This window comes from Pholcus phalangioides, unplaced genomic scaffold (genome assembly GCF_987345545.1).
Source record: "Pholcus phalangioides strain wild (caught in Gottingen) unplaced genomic scaffold, Ppha-v1.0 ptg000042l_1, whole genome shotgun sequence".
Taxonomy (NCBI): Eukaryota; Metazoa; Arthropoda; class Arachnida; order Araneae; family Pholcidae; genus Pholcus; species Pholcus phalangioides.
Window position 1 is genome coordinate 377,496 of NW_028301628.1, and position 12,170 is coordinate 389,665.

Below are 12,170 nucleotides of genomic sequence, written 5' to 3' on the forward strand. Positions count from 1 at the left end.
CTTTGAAATCAAAGATCGCAGTGGCAACAAATTTTTTTCTACGATCATTCTCGCAACAAGGGTCTTTCTACAATCATTCTCAAAACAATTAAATATTTTCAAAATCATTTTGGCAACAATGGTTTTCAGAATCATCTTAAAAATGAAGGATTGAAGGATCGCAGTATACAATCTTTTTCACCAAGATTTCGTTCCGAACCATCGTTGACAACTACGATTGAAGTAACAAGTTATTTTTACCATCATTCTCGTAACAAAGATTTTTCTACAATCATTCTCACAACAAGGGTCTTTCTACAACTTCTCTCACAACAATGCCTTTTAGAACCATCTCCGAAATAAAAGATCGTAATGGCAACAAAAGGTCTGTCCACAATCATTTTTGGAAAAGGGTCTTTCTACAATCATTATCACTTCACAGCAATGTCTTTCAAAAGCATCTTCGACATAGAAGATCACAGTAACAAAGGTCTTTCAACAATTATTCAAACAACGATGTTTTTTTTTCAAGATAGCAATGACAACAAAGTTCTTTCTACAGTCACTCCAACAATACGGGTCTTTCTATAATCCTTCTCACAATACTGGTTTTTCTATAATCATTCTCACAACAATGTCTTTTATAACCATTCCGATATTCTGTATAATCATGCGACACAGAATTATTAACTGCAACAATTTCTTTTTTTATACAAAACATTCTTATTTACATAGCTTTTAATAATATTTCACGCCCATTTTTCTTTAATGTTGAATAACCACAACACACAATTCGACGCCAACCGAGAAATAAAAGTCGCCAAGCCACGGATCCGTGTAAACTCTTGAAAAGAGGCGCCATTCATTCGGACCCTTCGCTCGCCACGATAGTATGATGGGTTACATTCGCAGGGGTAAAATCCACAAGATCGATATGGTTTAAGACCATTGTTAGAGAGAAAAGCGGACATCCATCACCCGCCGCTTCTCCTCATGGGTATTAACGCAACCGGCCTTGAACCTTACTTTACTCCAGGTATAAAACTTTTTCCACGAGAGAGAGATGTGCTGCTTCTGGCACTTCTCCATGCAAAACGAGAGAGTTTCGCACGCGAGGCCATTGATCGGAAAAAAGGAACCTCTTTCTCTTTATATTTGATGGTTCTATCAAGGCTTTCCTTTTTTTTTCAGGGACCATAAAAAAAGATCCTGTCGATAAGGTATAATCCGGGACGTTCCTTCCTTTTTCCTGGCTTTCATATGTCCCATAAATTATTCATGAATATGACCGGAGCCATTAGCCATCTTTTTATTATGATGGCCGATGCCTTTTAAGTTAAGAACGCGAAGAGTTTAAACAACCCACGAAAATATATCTTTTCCGTATATTGTTACGCCACCTGGCGGCTGCTCAAATCTAGATTTGTTATCATTATTAAAAAACATCGTATCTTGATTAGGCACTAACCCCCACCCCCCCTCCTCCATGCATTGTTGTCTTAATAAGGATTTACGGAAAATTAATAGGAATTAAAATACAGTCAAATCCCGTTTTAACGAATACCGTTATAGCGAAAATCTCGTTATAACGAAGACTTTTCCAATCCCCCAAATATGTTTACATAGGAACAATGCTAGGTAACCTTTAATTCCTTTATAACGAAATTTCGTTTTTAACGAAGTGATTCCTCCGGTATCTTGGCGTTCGTTATTACGGGATTCGACAGTAATAATAACAACACAATGCGGAAGAATAATAATAATAACCGACGGAAAAATCCCCACTGGGAAAATTCACCGACTACAGTTGACCGGCACCAGTGTCAGTGACCATGAGTTGGAGGATGAGCTAGTGAATATAGACCATGGTTCCCAACTTCAAGGAGCGAATGCGGGCCGATCTCCCCCACCCCCTACCCCTTTTAAAAAGTCTCGCCACAGAGAGCAACAGACCTACAAACAGTACAAATATGTAATTCAATCATAACACAAATCACTCACTTCACTTCTGAAATATAGATGGCAGCACTGAAAAATCAAACACAGCACTACATACGCACTCAGACTGTTAGGTACACACACACACACAGCTACACTTCCGGCACAACTCACTAGGTAGTAAATCACCCCTAGATGGTGATAGAACTGAGTTGTGCTCGGTTTGAAAGAAAGAAAGTGAATAGACCAGTGAGCGAGTAAGTAACCAAGTGAATGACCGTATGAGTGATCAAGTGATTGGGTGAGGGAGAGATTGAGTGAGTGGCAGGAGTGATAAAAGTGAGTGAGTGGGTGGCTAACCGAGTGAGTGAATAACTGTATTAATGAGTGACCGGATGACTGATCAAGTGAGTGGGTGAGTTGCCAAGTGAGTGGGTGAGTTGCCAAGTGAGTGACTATATGAGTGACCGAGTGAGCAATTAAGTTAGTTACCGAATGCATGCCCCCCCCCCCAAGGGAGGGCTGACAGGGCCCGGGATGATTTTCATAATTTTTTGTTTTTTCCCGCTATAAATTGATCATAAAGGGGCCCGGGAAAATCTGAACTTGGGGGCCCGCAAAAGATTCCAGCCTAGGGGATTACTCCAGGATGTGGGGGGCCATGACCGAATGAGTGACTCCTTCCCTCGCTTGCTCTCATTCGCTCACCTGTTAACTCACTAATATCTTGACTCATTTGATCTGTGACTCGCTGGCTCACTCACTATGTCCCTTTGAAGGGGGGAAGAGCTAAATAAAACGTTGGTGGGGGGCACAAATAAAAAAAAAACCCATCATCCATGGGAAGAGGGGGGGGGGTGGTTACGTTTTTTCCTGCAAAATAACAAAATAATCTCGGCTTGTGGTCCGCCGCCCTTCCTTTGCGCACGCTAATGAACGCTGGTTCAATGGATGAAAGTTCGAAACTGACCATAATTCGTGACGATTATTATGATGCTTCCGCGATTATGTTACCAAAACGTAGCCTTTAATGAAACGTCACTGACCCTCTTGTTTACGGGCGCATTCCACAGTCTGGCCGTTAATGAGGGCTTTTTTTCTTTTTTTTTACGAAGTCAGAGGGAGAAAGAATTCGCCTTGGTGTCCTGTTTTAAGGACGTAGTTTCCCTCCTCCTCGAATTTGGAAAGTGTTTCCGTCTTGAGGATAACCCCCGACGCATTAATGAGGAGTGGGGGGGGGGGAACAGCTTTCTCGAATGCAGGAAATGCCCCTTTCCCCCCCCCCTCTCTCGATCTAGATGAGACTTGAAGGATCGTCGCCAAATAATTATAAGCACAAAATACTACTTATTCAATTTTTATTATTATTATTATGGTGATTTATTTATTTCTTTTTGTGTGTGCTTCGTGCCAACCTCATCAAGTCCAAATTGTCATTAGCAAACGGATGGCAACTCCGGGAATGATTCTTTTTGTGCGCTTGTGTTGCTGCCAAAGAGCCCGAAGTGCGCGAAATACAGGGTGGGCAAAAAGTCCGTAGAAAACTTAAAAATGGATAAAAACCGGAAAAATAACCGAAATTAAAAACGATCTGCAGGGTTAGCATCGCTAGGTCACGGGAACTTAAAAAAAAAAAAAAACTCGAAAAACAGCCGATAGGTGGCTGATTTTCGAGCCGAGAAAACAGCCACCCCCACCCCGAGAAAATGAAAAAGATGGTCAAACCTACTGTCCTATCACTTTGGTCCTTCCCCCCCCCCTCCCCCGAAATGCAAGTGGTCCTCCCCGAACGAAATTTTTGGCTACGGGCCAGCTTACAGGACACCCTGTATAATAATATAGTTTTCCTGCCAAATTTTGTATGAAGAAAAAAATTATTGCTGCATCCTGACTGTGCGGTTCGATGGGTCGAAATGATCGTCACGAAAAAAACACACCAACTTGGCAATCGATCCCGAATCATATCTTTTGTTACCGAACTTTCGGCAAGGAATGTCCGCCCACTTCGCCAACTGACTGGCCAAAAACCCGAAATTCGGTCATTGGCCGGGTCTAATATTCAATGAAATTGGCCAATTTCAGGCTTTGTCACGACGTTATTAAGCACATTTTTAGCACGTTATTAAGTACAATGGCTCAGTGTTTCTTAACACCTTTATCCGCTCATGGCTCCCTTTGGCCCATATTTCCTCGTGGGCACCCCGTCTTTCATCCAGCCCCCCCACCCCAACTTCGAGGCGCAAATGCCAGCCGAACTCGGCTTTAAAAAGTGTCGCCACAGAGAGCAACATGCCCACACAACGATACAATTATCCAATCATTGCATTTCACTCACAGTTAGAAAAATTGATGGCAGATGGCAGCACAACGTGTACCAATTCGTTAGAAGTCGGCAGAGGAATATGGACGAGATGAACGTGTGGTTTAGTAGTAGTAGTAGTAGCCCCCCCCCCCCCAACATCCAAGACTTGGATGAATTGAATCAAATAAGAACTGGGTTTCATAATAAACAAAAATTTTATAAGTGAGATCGATCTCTGGAACCCTGGGTGGATGGACCCAGAATTCTGAGTCGGCCGTCAGGTACCGACGGATCCATAAGGTGGGTGATCATTCGCCCCAGAGCCGATTTATATTGGAAAAATGGGTCTGAGTAAAATACAAAACGATCCTGCGAACCTACATAATAAATCAACCCTTTCCGACACATTACCCTGGGTCTACACCTACCTTGAGCTAGAGTTCAGTGAGATTTCTTCTTGAGGGGGAGGGGAGGGGTTATGCACGGTCATCTCAACATCGTGGGTCCCCGCGCAAACTAATTTTCCCATACTTAGCTGGAATTAACAGCCATGAACCTCCATATCCTGGAGCAGGGGTTCCCTTGGCTGGTGGTGCCTTTGGCGGGCCCCCGAGGCAATTATTTTCAGGGCTCCTTTGTAGTTAATTAATGGTGTGAAAAAAAATGACGAAAATCGTACCGTCCCCAGGGCTGTAAGGTCCCTTCCATTTTCACTATGGTAACAGGTTGCTATTTTGATATTTACGTTTGAAAAATCACAGTACTAGATCTCATCTGGTAGGCCCTCGTATGGATATGAGGCCCTAGGTCATGCACGCAAGCGCCCATGGGTCTGGTTCTACGGACAGCTATGCTGGATTCTGAAAGTCGTCACATTTCTTCTTACCATATTTCACTTGAAAACTTTCTTTCTACACTGATCCCACCCTAAAATACCCCAGGACCGCCGGGGTGGGGCAGCACCTCCTAGAGGTAGAAGGCCTCTGCACTGTTTGCCATAAACGTCATTCAGACTACCTAGCAAGTTTGCCACATTTTGAAGCACAGCATCCTATTTCGTTTCTTCTTATTTTGGCGTAGAATCTTCCTTGTTGGCTCACAAATACCGCATAGTGATTGGATGTGGAGCATAGAAATCGCCAATTCTGAACCTGATAATTTCTTTTCCTCACATTTTTTCCCCCCGAATATTCTTAGGGAAAATGGACTACTTACTGACGTCACAAGCAGCGTGCGGAGGCCTTCTATCTCTAGGAGGTGCTGGGTGGGGGAATACGTCCCCAAGTTGAGAACCACAGCATTGGATCATCACCTCCGTCTTAACGTTTTCGGGAGCCCGTGGACCATCAACCGTTTTCTAAGAGTGGCTTTCCAGCATATACATCTTGTATTTAAATATTTTTGGGGGCCCCACGATTGATTCCGATCCTCGGTTTCCCTCCTGTCCCGGGCAACACAGATTTTCGCTTCAAAATCCTTGGTTACTTGTAATTCAGGGGTGCTCAACCTTTTTTTAGGAGTGCGGGCCACTTCAATGGTTTGGAAACATTTAACGGATCACTTAAGTGTTCTGGAAATGTGTCGCAGGTCACTTAAGCGATCTTGAAATGCGAAGCGGACCACTTGAGTAATCTCAAGTGGCTGGCTATGGGAACCCTTAGTTCCCATAGCCAGCCATAATGATTATGGTTAGCTATGGCTATAATTATAGATGGCCATAATTATCACACAAAAAAAAAATTCGTCAACGTTGCGATGACCCCCCGAATCATAGGGATTGATATAGGGATGTGTAGCAATCGACATATAAAAGCCGGCGAGAGTCCGAATTTTGGACACTGGCCAGTTCACGAAGTGGCAAACTTCGGGCTTTGGCGGCAACATATATATATATGTATATACATGGTGATTCAGAAAAGATGGGGGGGGGGAAACTTGTGGAAAAGAGGTATGATAAGTACACACCAATACAAACAATTGTCATCAGACCGGGAAGCGAGGAAAAAAAAAGTTTTCGCACAGCTGCTGATGCAGGCCTGCAAATGTTTTCTGATTGGGCAACCGCCTTTTGGGAATAACGCTCACCATACATTCGTGCTGCCTCTGTGGTACTTCCGTTTGCAGCTCCGTAAATGAAATGCATGTCTGCTTTTTCAGTATTACTAAAGTGTGCCGTTACCCCGTACGTTACGACTGTTAGAACTCTGTTGCACGCTGGAATAACTTCACATGGCTGGCATCGGCGCCTTTTATTCACTGCGACGCAGATTTTGCGTGCGGTTTCTTCTTCTTCTTCCGCAGGTTACATTTGCATGCATGGTGTGTTCTTTATCTCCCGAAAAATTTCAACAGGAATACCCTTTTAACGTTTGCGGAGCGGGCCGTTTCATGTTAGACGGTGCATTCTTTGGTGACAATTTTTTGTGCAGTCGAATCCCATTTTAACGAATAGCGTTATAGCGAAAATGTCGTTTTAACCAACACTTTTCCAATCCCCCCTCCTGCTTTATATAGGAGCAATGCAAAAACTTGGAATTCCTTTGTAACGAAATTCCGTTATAACGGAGTGATTTCTCCGGTCTCTTGGAATTCGTTACAGCGGGGGATTCGACTGTATTGGTGTGAACTATCACCCAGGGCCGTCTTAAGAGAATCATGGGCCCCCGGGCCAAGTGGTTTTTCTGAGGCCCTGCTTGACATATTTTCGAAAATTTCACCGGTTCTAATTTCTCTGAGGCCCCCGGACCGTGCTCGGGTGGGTCCATGCGTTAAGACAGGACTGCCCCGTGGCACCATTTTTGGACCATGTTTTTGTTTCTCGTGGCTTTCCTGTCTTACTCAGGGTCTTTGACCCTCAACCAGAAGCGAGATCCTTTCTATGTATTAAATTGATTTTTTCAGTAAATTCATATTGAACAAAAATTTTGTGAGGGGCCATTCAAGTATTACGTAAGCAGATTTTGAGCCGTTTTTTACCCCCCCCCCGCTTGTCAGCAAAATTTCGGCAGCAACTTAGAATATTTCATCTCTTCAAAAAGGGTGGTTGATGACGTAAGCAACCTTCACACCCCCCTCCCTCGCATCAAAAGTCAGCAAGTCCGAACCCCCCCCCCCCCGATGCTGACGTAATACTTGAATGACCCCTAAAGAAGATTGATTCGTCCCCAAACCACTGGGCTAGAATTTGTTGAACATATCTCTATCCAGGGCAGTCTCACCATCATGGGGGCCCCTAGGCAAAGTGATGTTCTGGTAGTCCTATAGATAACAGTCTACAAACAAACAGTATTTACCATTTATCTTCGAAATTTATTGTATTCTACGGAAATATCATGGGGGGAGGGTCAATTATGGACATGAGACCCCCCCCCCCCGGGCCTGGCCAAAGGCACATTTCCAGATCACTTGAGTGCCCGTGACACGTTTTCAAACAAAAATGAAGTGTGGCCCGCACCTTTAAAAGGGTTGAACACCCCATTGAATTGAAAAAAAAAACTTCACACCCAAATTTCTCTTTTCACCTCTACAAACTACCTCCTGACATGCAACACCCCCCCCCCTCCCCTTTACCAATTTTCTCCCGTGGCCCCCTTGAAATGTCCAAGTACCAGAGGGGGGGGGGGCATACGCCCCGGTTGAGAATCTCTGAGTTAAATGATACAGCATTTATATATACAGCAGGAGGTTCTCAAACGGTGCCCTGGTCGCATGGGCGGAGATGAGGGATGCATTGAGGGGTAGCATAGGCGGGGATAGATCTGGCAGTCTGCGGGCATAGTGCTGGGGGGGGGGCACGATGAAGATGATGTCAATTCATATACATAAGGTCAGTCGACTCCATCTTTGACGCTGAGGGCAACGCCTTCTAGAGCAAGGCAAGGCGAGGTGTTGGCAATGCCGGCCCCCCCCCCACGTTCCCCGTATCTCCACCCATGGAGGGTTGGGGGTCACCGCGGATCGATGGCTCGACAAACGTTTTTCGAAGAAACTCTTCGTTAAATTGTGTTGGGGAGCTACGAAGAAGCATTAATTAGGGTAAGGCATAGGTGGAGATAGACTCGGAAGTCTGGGGGGGCACGATGATGCATTCATATATGTATATATGAATTGACATTAGATCAGTCAACTTCACCTTTGCTCCCCCCCCCCCCCGTCCCCCACCGTATCTCCGCCCATGGGGTAAGGGGGCGCTGTGCGTGTAAAACGTTTGAGAACCCCTCTGATACCAGTGTCATATATCGATCATTAACATGTTTAAACTTCGTGTCAATAGATGGCAGCAAGTACTCTGTATATGAATCTGTTTTTCTTTTCTTTTTAAAGATGGCAGCACATATGCTATAAGCAGCTGAATAGATATGTTATTTTCGTACGACAGAAAAATCGTATTTCTCACTGTTTTTCTCTTATGAATACGATGACCATATTTTCCAAAGAGGAAAAATACGGGTAGTTGCGGCCCTAAATACCGCGGATATTACCAAAGAAACTACTAAGTATAGAGAAATTGCTAATTTTTGGCTAAAATCCTTCAAAACTGAAACTGCGAAAGGAAATTAATTAATTTTTTAAGCTGCCCGCGGCACATTTCTAGGGCATTTAAGGGGCCATTTCCAGATCATTTGAAGGGTTCGAGGAACATTTAAAAATCACTAAAGTATACAGAGGGCTTATCAATAGGAAGATTGTCAGTTCAGGTGCCCACAAACTATACGGAAAGGTTTATCTCGATTTTCGCACACCCAGGCTTTAAGAATATTTCATATCTTCAAAAAAGGTGGTTGATGACGTAAGCATCATTCAACCCCTCCCCTTGTCATCAAATACGAAACCCACCATCGATGCTGACGTAATACTTGAATGACCCCTTACAGTAGCGCTCTATTTTCCGCCATGGGCGATTATTCAATAATTTTAGCAATTATTGCTATGGGGACCATGCGTGTCCCGTATTTGCCGAGACAGTCCCGGTTTTTTCTGCACGTTCCGACTTTTTTTGCAAAAAATGTCCCGGTTTTTCACGTATTTTCAACGAATCCAATTTGACTTCAAATCAACGATTAGAATCATCTTCCTCAACGCAGAAATTACATTACGATAACAATAAGAATATTTATTTCACATATTTGTCATGTTTTTTTTTATAATTCACTGCAATTTCTAGTGGCGCTTTTTTCTCCACTGGTGACTTTTCAGTGATTTCAGTATGGGTTAGTGACTTTGCTTACTTTTAGCATCATTTTTAGCAATTATTGGCAATGTCCCGTATTTCGAAGCCCAATTTCACGTATTTTTCTCGAGCAAATATGGTCAGCCGCCCTATTAGTGCAATATTGTATTATTTGCTTGATTTTGGCACTATATTTGGCGAGAATGATGAATTTCTCGTATTTGAGATCCGAAAATATTCCGTACTTTTTATTTTTCTCTAGGAAATACGATCTGAATGTAAAAAGGACAAATATTTTGAGTAAAATTCACCAAAAACCGATTTTTTGTTAAAGAAAACACGGGTCGTACGTGCGCGTGGGCACGCTTCTTGGTTTCCCCTCTTTTTCCGCTGAGATTGAGAAACAAAAATTCCCCACGAACGTGTGAGTATATTTTACATATTAACTAGTAACGCTGTAACATACACCTAACAACGTTTTCCATGTCCTTTTCCATAGCTGCCAACTTTTGAAAATGAAAATTCGGGAGATTTTCGCGCAAACCCGTATTTTATGCTAAAACCACTCCCTAATAAATACAATAGGGACTTTCCAAACATAAAAGTTAAAGCGTAGGGAGTAAAATCCCTACTCAAAAGCCGAAGTCAAATTAAAATAGGGATTTTACACACATGAAAGTTAAACCCTTGGGAATAAAATTCCTACGCAAAAAACAAGTGAAATTGGAGGCCAAAACTTCAATGATGTAAAAATAAATATTGTGTTCAATCAGAAACGCTGTGAACAAACATTCTGCGCGAATGACCCCAAAGTCATCGGAAGATGAAGGGAAAACACCGTCAATTTTTGAACAACACTGACTTTTTGTGACACTTGCTTGATGGGTTTTTTTTTCATTTCACATGAGTGATGATGTCACTCTTTCCACCATGACTGATGTTTATGTCCGTAACGCAACTTGTACAAAAACTAAAAGTCGGCCCTTTTCTGGAACGTTTGATAAAAGGAAATTCATCGGAATAAGTATCTTTAAAATTGATTAAATATGTTTTTGCTTATCAGTATTCATGCTTTGTTATATCACACGTACGTAACTTCAACAAAAGAAATTTTGACCACATGTGCATCACCATAATCTTCAATTATTATCCAGGACTATTGGCTGCTAAGCCATTTCCCTGCACGATAAGACAAACAACTTTCTTGTTACCATCAGAGGGTTTGTAAAACTTCCTTAAAAAGGGAATTTCCCCATTTACGACGTGTGACGTCATTTCGAAAGGAAAAAAAAAAGCTCCCCAAGAAATTCCTTAAGGATTGTTTTCATAAGCGGGGATTTTTTTTTAATGAAGTAGGGAATTTTTAGGGACAATTAGGGATTTTTGTGATTTTCGTAAAAATTCGGGAGATTTAAGAACTTTTCGGGAGGTCGAGCGATGAAGCTAAAATTCGGGAGACTTGGCAGCTATGCTTTTCAAGGGGATCCCTCCATATCCCACAATGTCGTGGCCTAGCTCAACACCAGCTATAGTAGATAACTGGTATTTTATATGTATATAGCTCTACTATATAGCTGGCGCTGCCTAGCCCAATCCTCTGTTGATAATTAAGCCGGGTTTTCCTAGGCGAAGGATTCCTGTTCCGCGTGCAACGTTATTCGCCCGGCGCGACACGCCGTCCACTCACCAATAAGAAAAGAAGCATGACTGTTTTCCTGCAGAGCGCAATACGCCTCACGACAGCACTTTACGTCGGGCGTGATTGGCCAACTGCTTCTGGAGGAGTCAAATGCGTCGTGCGCCACGCGTTTTACCGATGTTCTCTTCAATCTTGTGTGTTTTCTTTCCCTTCCCTTCGAACCTGAGCATGCAGACGACAGAGTAGCTGATGTCAAGGCCAACTATAATATAGCTGATCTGATGGGCCCCGCTAGGAAAACATAAACGCGTAGCGTCATTATGTAACACCTTTCTGTTGGCGCAAAATGGTCTAATTCGGCGCAAAAAAACCAATTCCTAGGAAAACCCGGCTTTAGTAAATATATAAGGGGCAGGAAATTGAAAAAAAAAATTATAGAGCCGATCCCGTCATCTTGTGGGCGCTGAATACATTCAAATGAGTCGGGGAGTCAAAAAGTTTCTAGACGTCCCGTTTGTAAGGGGATTGGAGGACGTACTGGGACAAGAGCGGTTCTTGAACTGTGCAACCGCACAAGGCGCCGCCATAGGAAAGGCGCCAAATCAGAGTTGAAAGGGCAAAAAAAACTTAGTCGAACAAAAAAAAAAAACGTGGTCAGAGGGGGCAAAAAATAGTTCCCGAGATTTCTTTTTGGAGCCGCCCCGGACTGGAGGTCGACTTTATGATCATCAAATTAGGTGGGTGGGGATGTTAAACTCCCCAACCAATTTCTAGGGGAAACTGCAGGTACAATTTATTTTTCAAATGAAAGTCGAAAGCAAAGCCATCTTGAATCAGAATAGCGTTTGTAACATAACCTATACTATATATATCCCCCCACCCCCCGTTCTAAAAATGTCATTTTCTTCTCGTCGACATTCTGCCCCCCCTCCCCCATCAAGGAGTGAAACCCTTCCTATTAACTAAATTGATTCCTGAGTAAGTTTACAATGTACAAAAATAAAGTCCGGTCCATCATCGAACCTCCAGGCTAGTCCGGTCCATCATCGAACCTCCAGGCTAGTCCTGTCACCCTCTCTCTCTCTCTCCCTCCAAAGACGTCCCAACAGCAGCCCTGGGCAAAATAATATTCTGAGGCTTTA